This window comes from Urocitellus parryii, chromosome 3, assembly GCF_045843805.1.
Source record: "Urocitellus parryii isolate mUroPar1 chromosome 3, mUroPar1.hap1, whole genome shotgun sequence".
Classification (NCBI taxonomy): domain Eukaryota; kingdom Metazoa; phylum Chordata; class Mammalia; order Rodentia; family Sciuridae; genus Urocitellus; species Urocitellus parryii.
This window is the reverse complement of record NC_135533.1, coordinates 132,030,367-132,044,153: the sequence shown is the minus strand read 5'-3', so window position 1 is coordinate 132,044,153 and position 13,787 is coordinate 132,030,367. Positions and strand designations below refer to the sequence as shown.

Here is a 13,787-nt window from a genome sequence, read left to right as displayed (position 1 = left end):
CCAAAACAAAACAAAACAAAAAAATTAGAAAATCTCAGCAAGCACATGTACTCACCATAAAGAAGAAGATGTAAATCATAGGACTAAAAAAGAGAGTAACTCTCAGTGGGGCTGTTAGAGGATCAAGTCAGTGGAAGACAGACAAAAGAATTTACTCAATATGAGTAAGAGAGAAGTAGGTTGGGAACAAGTGAACAGAGCTTCAGGGACTTGTGAACAATGACAAAAGATCTTAAGTTCTGTAATTAGAATCTTAGGAGACAGGAAAGGGTATAGGGATGAAACAGTATTTGAGAAATAGTGACTGAAAACTTCCCAAATTTGACAAAAGACACAGCTTATGGATTTGAAAAGTTGGGAAATCACAAAAGTGACAAATCTAAAGAAATCCATGCCAAGGCAAATCATAATTAAGCTTGTGAAACTTAGAAGACAAAGGAAGAATCTTAAAAACATCCTGATATTACACTAATTTGAATGAGGATGAATTTCTCACCTGAGACCAAGGAGGCCAGAAAGACGTGGCACATTTTTCCAATGGTGAAAGAAAAGAACTGTCAGTCCTGAATCTATATCTGAAAAAAGTATTCTTCAAGAATGAAGGGGAAATAAAGACACTCTTACATGAAGAGAGACAGAATTTATTTCCAGGAGACCTACCCTCAAAGAATGGCTGGCGGAGCTTCTCCAAAGAAAAAGAAAATGATAACTGAAAAAGATTTGGAACTTTGAAAATGAAAAAAGAATGACAGAATCAGTAAAAGTTAATAGGATAGAAGTCTTCCTGAATTCATGAATTTCTTAAGTTATATTTGACAATCATATTTGGTTGAAACAAAAACTTAGGACCTCATAAGTGTGGTGCTTAAAGCACATAGAGGAAGTCTTTAAAACAATTGTTTGTGAAAGCAGGGAGGCCAAGGAACCTAAATGGAATTAAGGTGCCTGCCTTCCAAGTGGTCAAACTTTGTTACCAGGCCAAAATAAGTTATGCATGGAGGTTATTACTCACCCATGCATGCATACAGTCACAAGTGACTCTAAAGTTGGTGATATCTGAATGAGCTCTGTGTGTGCCAAGGCCAATTGCTTGGTTTTGATATTGTCTTCTCATACAAAGATAGTCATTTTGCAGTACTGGGTAATGAGTGTATGGGATCTCTCCATACTTTTTTTTCTTTCAGTGAATTTGTGATTATTTAAAAATATTATTTAAAAGTTAAAAGAATTAATAGAATACAGTTTATCTTAACCTAACAGAACTGTTTTGTTTCAATAATTCAGAACTTCTAAAAGTTCACGTATTTACTGACAACTTTTATCATACCGCCACCTTTTAACGAAGTGTAAAATATACTTTATAATGCACTTCTTTCAGTTTTATCCACTTAATTAAGGGGAACTTCTCATCACTAGCACAAAAAAGACAGCTGGTATCACTTATTATAAAATAAATTGTATCAAAAATTAATACAAAGAAAACAATGTTCTAAATTTCTGAGTAGATGCTGTCTCTCTGTGTGTCTTTGTTAAGTATCAGGACAGTGTTTAAAGACTTTGTAGCACTGAACAGAAACAGTGCTGGTGATATATTCTGATGGACTCAAAAATAGAATGGGAATGACTTTTCAGTATGTCACAATGTTTTTAATACTGTGTCCCTTTCCTTCTGAAGACATCTCTCTTACCCATAAAGATCTTTACTTCTCGCTTCAGGAAACTGGAATTGCTGGTCACAGTGCTGGTTCAAGGAGGCAGATTGACCTATTGTGAATAACACATATTTCAGAAATCAAATGGAACTGGCTGCAAACCTGCTGGTTAGCAGTTGTCACATGTTTTAGTCAGTTTGCATCACTGAGATCAGAAGACCTGACAAGAACAACATAGAGAATGACAAGTGTATTTCAGCTCATGGTATAAGAGGTTCAGTCCATGGTCAGCTGACTCCATAGCTCTGGGCCAGAAGTGAGGCAGACCATCATGTCAGAAGGGCAGGGAGGAAGAAAGCAGCTCAGGACGTGCTAACCAGGAAGCAGAGAGAGCACCACACTCAGCAGGGACAAAATATAAACCCCTAAAGCCTACTCCCAGTGACCTGCCTCCTACAACTATACCCCACTGCCTACAGTTACCACCAGTTAATACATATCAGTGGATTAATAGGTCACAGGTCTCATAATCTGATTTTTTCACCTCTGAACATTCTTTCATCGTTCCGTACATGAACTTTTGGGAATGCCTCAGATCTAAACTGTAACACACATGTTAACCACTGTGAGCCTTTTGTCACAGCCACAGTAAAGATGAGGTTAGTTGTAGAGCCAGTGAGGACGCACACAGGGACAACCAGATTGGGCTTGGCCCTGCCTCTGCACATGATCAGTTACGTGGCCCCTTTCTTATCCACATGATCAGGATAGCAGTCCAACTTCAGTCTTCAGGTTTTGTGAGGAATGAATGAGTTAAACGTGTGGCTGTTGTAAAGTCAGCTGTCATCATGGGGAGACTAGGCCCATAGTAGGTGTAACAATAGTACATAGGAATTGCTGTCATTTCATCCCCTGATGTATTCCTCCTCACTGGTGGTCGCAGACTAGGCAACAGCCATGAATCAAAGTACTCTCCTATGAGGCCACAGGAGAGGTTCTTCTTTAGGGGAAGGTTCTGGAATTGCAGAACCAGAGGATTTCTCAGGGTGGGCTGTGGACAGATGGAGAGCATGTGCCAGGATTGGAGGAAGGGCCAGAGCCTTGGGGGAGGAAAGCAGAAGCCAGGATGGGCGAAAGGAGAGATCCACTCACAAGTTTTACCAGTAACACGAGCAGCTTTGCTCCCAGAGCAGTACTTGTGGATGAGGGCAGGATGTGCCAGGGGAGAGTGCTCTGGCACCCCAAGGGCCTAAGCAGGAGGAAGCTGCTTCTGTGGAGTCCACTGGCCCAGGCCAGTGAGGAGTGGGATATGAGAGCAGGCCCAGCCCACTGGCTCCTGGTTTATCTTTGCAGTTCCTAAGGGGCTTTCCCAGTGTCTTCACACCTTGATGTCCTTGGTCCTTGATCTTTATACTCCCAAAGGGGAGGAACAGGCATCCATTCTTATTTTCATTTCCAGCATGAGGTACCTGAGCCCATGGGAGAGCAGAGCACCTGGCTCAAGGCCCAACAGGGAGTGCAAGCAGGAATCCAGACAGCTCCTCTGTCTCAGGACCTCGCATTTCTGCTTCAGAAGCCACCGTTTTGCTTCATTCCCACATGGGGAATTGTATTTTGATGCCCAGTTTCCAGATGCCAAAGAGCAAAGGCTCCATTTCTGCCTGTCTGGTCTGGAGTCTCCTGTGGCAGTGGACCAGGGAATCCAAGGTGCACTTGCTGTCCACCTTCTAAGTGTGAAGCAGCCTGTGTGGCTCACGGTGACTGCTGAAAAGGTATTGAATGAATTAACTGCTGAAAGTTGAGTGAATCTATGGATGAACAGATTTGGTCTGAGAAAAGCCACTTTATTTCACTCTGCATCGTCACCTGGACTCTAAACCAGGGGCACATGACACTGATTCCCAACAAGGACCCTTATTCTGTTGTGGTCTGTTTGTGTTCAGGCCCACCTGGGAAAGCAAAGACAAGGAGGATGAGGAGAAGAAGGGGCGAGGCTGCTCCCTGCAGTACCAGCATGCCCTGGTGCACGTCTTCACCCAGTTTGTGACCAAGTCATCTGACTTGGGTCAGTTGACCTACATGTTGGGCCCAGACTGGCAGTTTGACATCACTGACCTTGTGACAGAGTTCATGAAGGTGGAGGAGCCCAGAGTTGCCCAGTTACAGGATGGCAGGACCCTGGTTGGTCGGGAGCCAGGAATCACCACTGTTCAGGTACAGGGGGTTCATGTTTTGACACCTCTCCAACACCACTACCTGCTGATGATGCAGGCAAATGCTGCCATGGAGGGGTGTGCACATGTGTGAGGGTGATTGTGCAAATGTGCAGATACCAAGTCTGCCTGTAACAGAATCATGAGAAGCAATAGAGTATTCACCAATTTTAATAACCTAAACACATTTTGTATTTTCTGAGAGGATTGAGAAAAATGCCTCATCTGTTTTTACCAGAGAAAGCTAAATGAAACACATAGTGTAAGTCACCCTTTTCCCGATATGACACTGTTTTTTTTTAATCTGTACTAGGAGGTGGTAGAATCTCTGAAAGAAAATTTCTCCTCAACCTTAACATTTAACCATTTAGCTATATTATACCTTTAACAGTAGGCAAAGATTTTTTTAAAGCATGTATTTGGCTATAAATCACAAAGAATCCATAGTTCAAAGCTCTCTATTTTCATCATACTAATAGTAAAATAATTTCTAACTGATTTTGGCAAGATTAAAAAAGAAAAAGTCACAGCTTGTTTTATTTTTGCAAATTTAAAATGTTACTGCTCATAGTTAATTATGTCTTATTTTAGGTGTTGCCAAAGTTAATTTTCAACAAAGTTGAATTAAATATGTAACATTCTATATTTGTGTCTATTTCTGTGTAATGTATTACCACCAATTTAACATTTCAAGACAACAGTAATTTATTAAGTTATATTCTGTGGGTACACAGTCCTGGTGGGTGGGCTGGTTCTATGCTCAGGATTTCTAAGGCTGAGATCCAGGTGCTGGCTGGGCTTGGCCCTTAATCTTGGAGTTTTGGGAACTCATTGGCTTTTAATCTCATTCAGTTTCTTGGAAGAACTTAGCTCTCTTATAGTTATAGCACTGAGGTCACAGTTTCCTTACTGTCAGCCAGGTGTTGCCTAAGAGGACCCCTCCATTCCTTCTCACATGGTCCTCTAAGAGGACCCCTCCATTCCTTCTCACATGGTCCCTCTCTCATCAGTAATGGCTGGATTCAGTCCTTCTCACACTTAGAGTCTGAATTCTCCTGCTACCAGCTGGGGAATGCACTCTGCTGTTAAGGGTTCCTGTATAATTCGGGAGACCCTTGTTTTAGAGCCAGCTATGCCATATAACAGTGTGATTGTAGAGTGCTTTCTCATTGTGTTTGAAGGTTAAGATCAACATTTAGGGGGACTGTTCTAGAAATTGTGCCTTTGACATATTCCTGTCCCGGTTTCAGTCTCCCATGGTTGCACATTAGATAGTAAAGTGGTAGGAACGGCTCCTTAGGACATGACTATTCTTTGCCCCACTTTAACTGTTCATCCAGTTATCCCACAGTGGTCCACACAGTGATCATATTGTCCCATGATAGGCATCTAACCTGCCCATTGGAAGGGATGTGAGCAGAAGAGGGCTGAGCACCATTTCCTTCAAAAGAGTTGACCACAGGCCACTGCTTTCAAAGCCTGAATGTCGGTTGTTGGGAAAGCGCTACTCTTTGAGTGCTGAGTACCAAGGCAGGCAATTTGAGTTATTGCCTCTAACTTAAAACAAGCTTATCTCAGAAAATACACTGTTGTTATCATGGCATGAATCCCAAGAAAGGAAGTGGATTAAGGTGACCTTTATAAAACTCCTGCAAGTGCTAAGTTTAATCGGACAATGGCAGGATACGTACGTAAGCTGTTTTCCTGTGTGCGCTCTGTAGAGCACTGCAGACTCTCCGAGGCCCCGCCAGCTCCAGGACTTGAAATTGTCACGTGGGCAGAGACCGCGCTTTCTCACTTACTCCCCAGGTCCTCTCACCTCTCTCTGACTCCATCCTGGCTGAGAAGACAGTGATTGTCCTGGATGACTGTGTCACCATCGTGGAGCTGGGCGTTCAGCTGGTGGCTGGCTTGTCCCTCTCCCTGCAGCCTCACAGGGTGGACAGAAGGGTCATCGTCTCCACAGTGGCTGCCCAGGATGCCCTCCAGGCCCCACAGCAGGTGAGAGCCTGGAGGCCTGTGCCCTGGTCCATGGTCAGCTCCTCTCCAGGTCGTTTTGTCCTACACAGAGGGTCAGCAGGGTCTCGAAGCCCCTTGCTGTTCTTGGAGCTGCTCCCTGCATCTCCCCCAGCACATTGGGTCTAGGAAAGTGTGTAGAGATGGAGGCTCATTTCCTCTGCCATTTGTTCTCCAGCAGGATAACCTGTGATAGGCACAGTCTGCTGTTGGACTGTGAGCTGAGGGCCATATTTTTTTACCTTGGCCAAACCAAATGGGTAATTTTTGATACTGCATCTTGCTAAGTTGCTGAGACTGGCCCTGAACTCATGATCCTCCTGCCTCAACCTCCTGGTTGGCTAGTATTACAGGTGTGCATCACTGTGCCTGGCTGTTGCAGATCATTTATAAAGATAACCGAGGCACTGGGCCGTTCAAGCAGTCCATCTTCATAATCCATCGTTTACCAAGAAATTTACCAGAGTACGTTTTGCTTCATCAGCATTGGCTTCCTAATAAAGAAGGTTCAAAGCGATATTATCTTTAGCAGTAGCCTGATTAGTTGCACCTAAAATTTATTCAGATAAATTGCCTGATCTTTCAAAGTGTTTTTAGAAAGGTCAAAGTCAAATTCTTTGATATGGCATGCAGTAAATTAATTTACACTTTAGTGCATTCATGAAAGCTTATTATTTATTTCTCTTACCAGTGGAGCTCCTGCAGATTATTGATGCCAGTTCAAGGCATGACAAGAACTGGTAAAGATTATAAAACAGAAGATTTTTTTCTACATATACTTAAAAGCGTTTATATCAGAAATCTTGCTTATGTTGTAAATTTGAAGGGAGCTGATCATGCTTTGATTTCATTTCCCTCAGGAAGCCATAGTCAGTTCTTGGATTTTGTTCAGTGATGGCTCCGTGACACCTTTAGACATTTATGATCCCAAGGATTTTTCCATAACTGTCTCATCATTGGATGAAATGGTGGTGTCTGTCCAGCCAAACTTGCAGTCCCAGTGGCCGGTTGTGGTTGCAGAGGTCGAAGGACAAGGGCCCCTGATAAAGTTGGAGATGATGATCAGCGAGCCTTGCCAGAAGACCAAGAGGAAGAGTGTTCTTGCTGTGGGTAAAGGAAGTGTCAAGGTCAGGTTTGCACCAGGCAGAGGAGGAGCACCGAAGAGGCACCAATGACATTGAGGGCGTGAACCAGAATACAAAGATCACCTGAGCAACTCCATAGAGCGGGAAGGGAGCCAGGAGAGAGCAGTCCAGGAGTGGCTCCAGCGTGGGGGCCCTGCTGGCCCAGAGGACAGGACCAACAGGAGCACAACCCTGCCACTGCCTGGGGAGGGGAAGGACAAGAAGCTGCTCAAGAGTGGTGGTGCAGACGCCTTCATCAGCTTCCCCACTCAGGGGAAGTTTCCAGAATCCAGTAACCCTAGTGATCTTACAGTGGCCTCCAGGGGCTTGACGGACTTGGAGATTGGCATGTACGCCCTGGTCTGCATCTTCTGCCTGGCCATCCTGGTCTTCCTGATCAACTGCGTGGCGTTTGCCTGGAAGTACAGACACAAAAGGCTTGCAGTGAGCAAGCAGGGCAACACCCCCCCACTCCCACGACTGGGTCTGGCTTGGGAACGAGGTGGAGCTTTTGGAGAACCCAGTGGACATCACGCTCCCCTCGGAGGAGTGCACGACCATGATAGACAGGGGGCTGCAGTTAGAGGAGAGGAACTTCCTGCTGAACGGAGGTTCCCAGAAGCCCTTCCACAGTCAGCTGCTCAGACCTTCTGACTATGTCTATGAGAAAGAGATGAAAAATGAACCTGTAAACTCTTCTGGCCCGAAGAGGAAGAGGGTCAAGTTTACTTTCTACACCACCATCCTCCCTGAGGATAGGGGCCCGTACACCAACTCCATCCTGTTTGACAGTGATGACAACATCAAGTGGGTCTGCCAGGACATGGGGCTGGGGGACTCACAGGACTTCAGAGACTATATGGAAAGACTGCAGGACCAGATGTAAACTCCTTTCTTATGTTGTATTCACCTTTATGCTTTCTGTTTTCTGAACGGTGGAGCAGTGAGTCTGATCAGCAATAGGGTGACTTCACAAAGCTGAGTTCTTGGAGGTCTGGAAGGAGCCCTTTCTAAGCATGTTTCAGAGGCCTGGGGAGTTACGTCAGCTGGGTTTTAAACTAGGAAATGCCTCTAAAACAGCTACATGTAGGGACTGGAGGAATTCTAAGACAACAGTTTTGCCTACAGCCTGGTACCAGCTCAGTGCTGGTAGAGTAAACCCGACCCCACAGACATTGTTAGTCATCTCATGGCGAATGGCTGTGTGTAGTGAGGAGAGATTTGGATGGTGATTTTTCCTGTTCCTAGACCTTTTAAAGCACAGTGGGCAGGTACAGCCCGTGGCCTGGGTTTGGACACACATGAGAGGTGACTGAATGTAGCTATCCTTATTTGTTAGGAGCGCTGCTCAGTATTTTTATATACATTTCCACCTGCACCTGTTCCTTTGACCTCTGGAATTTTTTTTGAAACATGAAGAAAAGAAATTTCAGCCTTTGAGATCTGTGTGATTTACAAATGAGTTTTATTCCCTGGGATTTGCCGCATCATGTCATTTCCTGGGTCTCCATACAGGATGTCAGGTTTTTCAAGTTTTGAGCACTTCTTTCTTTAATGACAGCATCTAAGAAGCTTATTCTCACTTTCTTTTTCCTACCTTTTGCTGTTGAACTTTCTTGTGTATGACTGGGACAGGGGTTTTGCTTAAAATGTTGATATCCAGTGAGGGAGGGTCATCTCTTTACATTTTTCTATGTGAAGTTTAAAACAACTTGGAGGAAAGTTGTGAACACACACATTTATTTTTGTCCTCTGTTTGCTAAGAATCCTGGGGAGCTTCTGGAGTACACTGCTGAGGGCAGAAAGCCCCCAGTGAGCAGTGATTATGCAGGTTCTTTGTAGTCAACACAATGTACCATCCAAACTGAATCTAAAGGTGGAATCCATCTACATCTGCACTGAAGGGAAATTGCCCAGGAAATAGCTTCCAATTAAACTTTCCATTTTACCAGAAAAAAAGAAAATTAAATGATGTTTCAAGTTAGCAATACATATAAATCATCCATACAATAACTATCTTCACAGGTGTGCATTTGTGGGAAAAGCAATGGGTTCCCCCCAGAATTCACAAAAATAAATGACTATTCCAGAGCCCAACAAGCAGCTATTATGAACAAACTATTGAAAAATCAAAGTGCTAAGAGGAAAAAAGTGATTCTTGTATAATTTTTAAATAAAAATATTTAGAATCATCATGAGTCATTATATCAAAGCAAGAATTTCAGATTAGCAAAATGTGACACTTTTATTAAGATGCTATAGGTGGAAAAGCAGACACTGGACTAATCTGTCTCATTATGAGTTAATGGATCCATTTTCATTCCTAAGAAATGGAATTTGAAAGGCCCAAATTAGGAGGCACCTGCAGCAAGTCACCCTTACTCCCAGTGGCTGACAACCGAGCTATTCAAAAGAGAATTGTTTTCATTCAATTGCTCTCTTATTTTAGATTCTCATGGATGGGAACTTGACAACTCAGCCTCTTCTAGCCATGAAGCAGCAGCCAGAAATTTCTCCAATATCTCTTGCATGCCACAGACAGGGCTGAAATTGCAGGTGGTATAGCGGTGACCTCAGAGGCTGGTATTGGATTGGTTTTATAAGTATTTAAAATGGCGCTTAGCAATCTGCATTTGGGGTAAAATTGGGAGTTCATAACCCACTTCAATCTAATGTATGAAATATGATATGTCATGAGCTTTGTAATGTTGTGAACAACCAATAAAAAAATAATAAAAAAAAAATAAAAAAATAAAATGGCGCTTAGGAGCTGAAGCCAGGGACTACAGAGAGCTTCAACTTAATTGTAGAATGAAGCAGAATACCTAGGCCTTAACTGCAAAAGGAGTTTGCAGGACACCTGGCGCCTTTTAGGAAGAGCTCCCTAGTAAGCCAGTGGCCTTTCAGAGGGCTTAGTGGGAAGGTAGCACAGAACAACTGTGAGGACAGAAGAGAGTTCATGCCTGATGGACGCACAGCCAAGCTATCCAGGAAGTCTGGCTCCTTCTAGGAGACGTTTTCAGTTCCATCTTCTTTTGGAGCTTCAATATCAAAGAAATAATGGAGGTCCTTTCTGAAAGTGAGGAGTGTGAATTGAAGGGGAGGAATTTACTCAGCAGGTCACCTCCCAACCACTGGCACATCAAGACTTTGGTGGGGGCATAGTTTGGGAGGAATTGCCATTGTCGTGGGGAGCATCACTAAAGAACATACAAATCAGAGCCTTTCCTGAGGTGGGAACATGGGGCAGGGACAGAGAGCAAACAGGGAGTATTGGGTTGTGCCAGATCAGCCTAAATGGAGCTGGAAGCTGACCATGATCCTGAAGAAGCTTCTGGTGGACAACACAGACTCCCCCAGCATGAATCAGCACCCATATAGTCACCTGTGCTCCTTCACATTAGAGTTCAGTTAGTTCAACATGGAGGAAGTCAAATGAAAGGTCATGGGAAAGGGTCCCTTTTACCATATAATATCCACTCACAAAAACATATGTACACATGTGTTGCTTGAAGCTGAAGAGTCAAATGTAGACCATTTAGTGGGACTCAAGAGTGACAGTTGTTTTCAGATGTGGCGTGGACATCTTTCACTGAAGTATTTTATGCTCCTATTTACTGCAGAGTATAAACCATGGGTTAGATCACCTTGTTTTCCAGTTAGTCAGCCACAGCTATTAAGCACTACACCTCAAGATACCTAAACCCAAATGGGAACAACATAAACTATTAAACCTTGAACTCCAGTTTCCAGTCACCATGTTTCACCTGTCTTCATTCTCTGGGTTTTCATGGTTGAGATATTCAGATCCTGGGGCTCGAGGAATAACCTAGCCCCAGGTTGTCAAGGGCTGCCAGGTCCCCTTTTTCCCCATAGAGTGGCATGCTCAGACTCCTCCTGAGGGAGGAGCCAGCAGGTGTTTGGAGAGGGCTGCAGGCTGTGGACATTGGTCGCAGGCAGGGAGCTTGAGATGTGAGCTGAGGACTGCATGGTTTGGAGCAGTTGAAGATGTGCAGCCACTGTCTCCAGGTCCCGGGTTCCTCTTTCAAGTCCAGAGTACAGGGACCAAGAAGCAGCTGCCAGACCAAAAAGCCTGCTTTTAAACATAGGTGTGCTGCATTTGAGAGAGCAAGAAGAGGAAGAAAAAGATCCAGCAAACACCAGAATACTCTGTGTACCAAGAGAAGGAACATCACCTTCCTAGCTGTTGCACACACTGGCCAGGGTAAATTCCCAGCCTACAATAATCCTCCATATCTACACAGAAAGTTTTGATTTATGCACATGAATGCAGTGAAAACATGGATTGGTGTTTCTGTTCCATTGCCATATCTGGAGATATGTACTTGCTGATTTTTAAGTTTTAAGAAGTCCACCTTTGTGTAAATTGATCAGCTTTTTAGAAAGGGATCTTTCTAATATTGGCAAATTGAGACCATAGTAAAAGTTTTGTCAGCAAAGATCCATTCAGTCCACTAAGGGTGGCTTCATCTGAATCCTTCATGCCACTGGCACCATTGGGCTTTCTACTCTAATCATCTTAAAAACTATCTTAATTCTCCATTCTGGTCTCTGTAAATGACACCTCAGATGGTTTATAAACTTAGTAACCTTCCTCTCAATTAAAATTACATATGTGTTCTGTGACGTACATCACCTGTATGTAAAGGGACAGGTTGGATGGTGGAAAAGCTATGCTGAAATGTGGATATCAGATATTTTTGTATGTAATATAGACATTACACTGAAACTCTGAGAGGTGTATCAGAATAAACACATTTTAAAATAAAAGCATGAAAAACTGTAGCATTTAAATGTACAGACCTCCAACTCAAAAATATCTCAACTGATGATGGGAAAAACATTAGGACCTGACATTGTGAAATGCATTGAGTTAGGAATTCTGGCCTGGAAAGGATGTGGCTCATGTTGGCAGTGAAACTTGCTGGAATATTTTGATTTTGCTCTTCATTACTTTTGGATCTTTCCTTTTCCTGGAAGTATTTCAGAAATAAAGTGACTTCACTTTTCCAGCATTATGGTATATTCTAACTACAGGGTAATTCATCGTTTTTAACATGAAAATAAACATTTAAACATTCTTCAATTGTTTCATTATTTTACCTACATGTTCCTTTTCTAATTTCAATTTCTATATGATTGGCTATATTTATAGATACATATATTTTTCTTTTCAGCCAGAGATTGTAACATCCTTGATGACATAATAAATGGACACCAAAACAAAATATTCCCTAAAAGTCAAAGATGATTTTGAGATTTAAAAATTTTCCCATTTGTTTTCCTGACAGGCTGGGGAAACTTTCCAGATGTCTTACAAAGAGGACTCATTTCTCATGTCTCTGTTGAAGGTCAGACCACCTTGAAATCAGGGCTAAAGTGCAAGGTGCAGTGGGTGTTTGGTAGTGTGATAACTGGCCACCCTCTGGCTTTCCCTGGTCAGTGACTTGGTTTTGTGGATGCATTTGGGCAGTAGCTTTGCATGGGCTTGAGCCTGGTTGCTGAGGATCCAGACAGAAGCTCTAGAGATGCAAATGAGACATAGGACAGTGGGGGCCTCTGCTTCAAAGATGAGGTAGCTGGTTCATTTGAGGGACTGGCGGGTGTGTTGGCCAAGTACCTAAGGCTGCAAGTGCATTTCTTGAAACTGCCGGTGTTATCTTTGGCACTTTGGCAAATACTACCCATTGTTCTCAGGGTGCATTTGAGTGTCTCAGGCAATAACTTGGCATGTCGTAAATGTTTCATGCCACACCTGGTTTCTCATCAGACCCTTCAGACCCCTGTAAATGCAGGCTTGTGAAATGTAGGCTGTGAGGTAGCTGGCTTGTGAAATCTAGGCTGTGAGATAGCAGGCTTTCTTGCTTATTTATAAAATTGGCAGCAAATGAGCCAAAAAACTTTGCTAGGTGTACTAACCCACCCCCATCAGGATTACTTTTCAGCACTTGGGTAATTGTTACCCACTAACAGCTTTCGAAGCCTCTTTCTCCTTGAAACATGGGAAGACTAAGCCACAGAACCCAGATATCTTGTCCTAGATCTCAGTGTGTCTGTTCACAGTTTATATCTCAAAAAGAGAAGGAACAAAAAAGAAAGTTTGAAATGAGATATGTAATACAGGGATCACTTTATATTTAATTTTTTGTGCATATGAGCACAAAATGCAAAAACTGTATTTCAGTTTTTTTAAAATATTAAAGTCCTTAATACTTGTTAATTTCATTATGTCTTTATACAATTTGGATAGGTAATGGAGTGTTTTTGTTGTTTGCTTTTAGACATTTCTAAAAGTATAAAAGTAGAGACATCTAACCTGGGTTACAGTGTTCACAGACTGTTCCATGGTTCAAACAAGTAGGACACCAATGCTTTCCAGGTGGAAATTCAAGTTCATTCAGGGACATTATCTTCCCAGTTTAAGGAAGCAATAATGTTGTCAACGCTGAACAATCTTCATGTTCTATGAAACGTCTTCAAAATTTCTTTGGCTTTAATTGCTCCTCTTGGTCAGTTGTTCAGATGAAACATTGTCATTGTATGTTAAAGATTGAATCTCATTAAGATGCTGCAGAAACTGAGAAGACAATGGTTTTTTCATACATCTCCACCGCCCTCTGCAGTGATACACTTTAGAGTTGAATGCTGCTTTGGAATTTGGGGTCTGTGTGATGCTGAATTTTTTTACCTGTTTGAAAATATTATGGTCCCTTTTTCATATCTGTAGTACTTGATTCCAGGTCCCCGCAAAGTTACAAAAA

The 13,787-nt window shown here is 42.8% G+C and overlaps 1 pseudogene; it reads left to right on the top strand.

Annotated features, from left to right (window-relative positions):
* The window catches only part of LOC144254023 (transmembrane protein 132B-like), a 37,572-nt pseudogene extending 29,681 nt beyond the window's left edge, over nucleotides 1–7,891 (top strand).
* The last annotated feature ends 5,896 nt before the right edge of the window (nucleotides 7,892–13,787 follow it).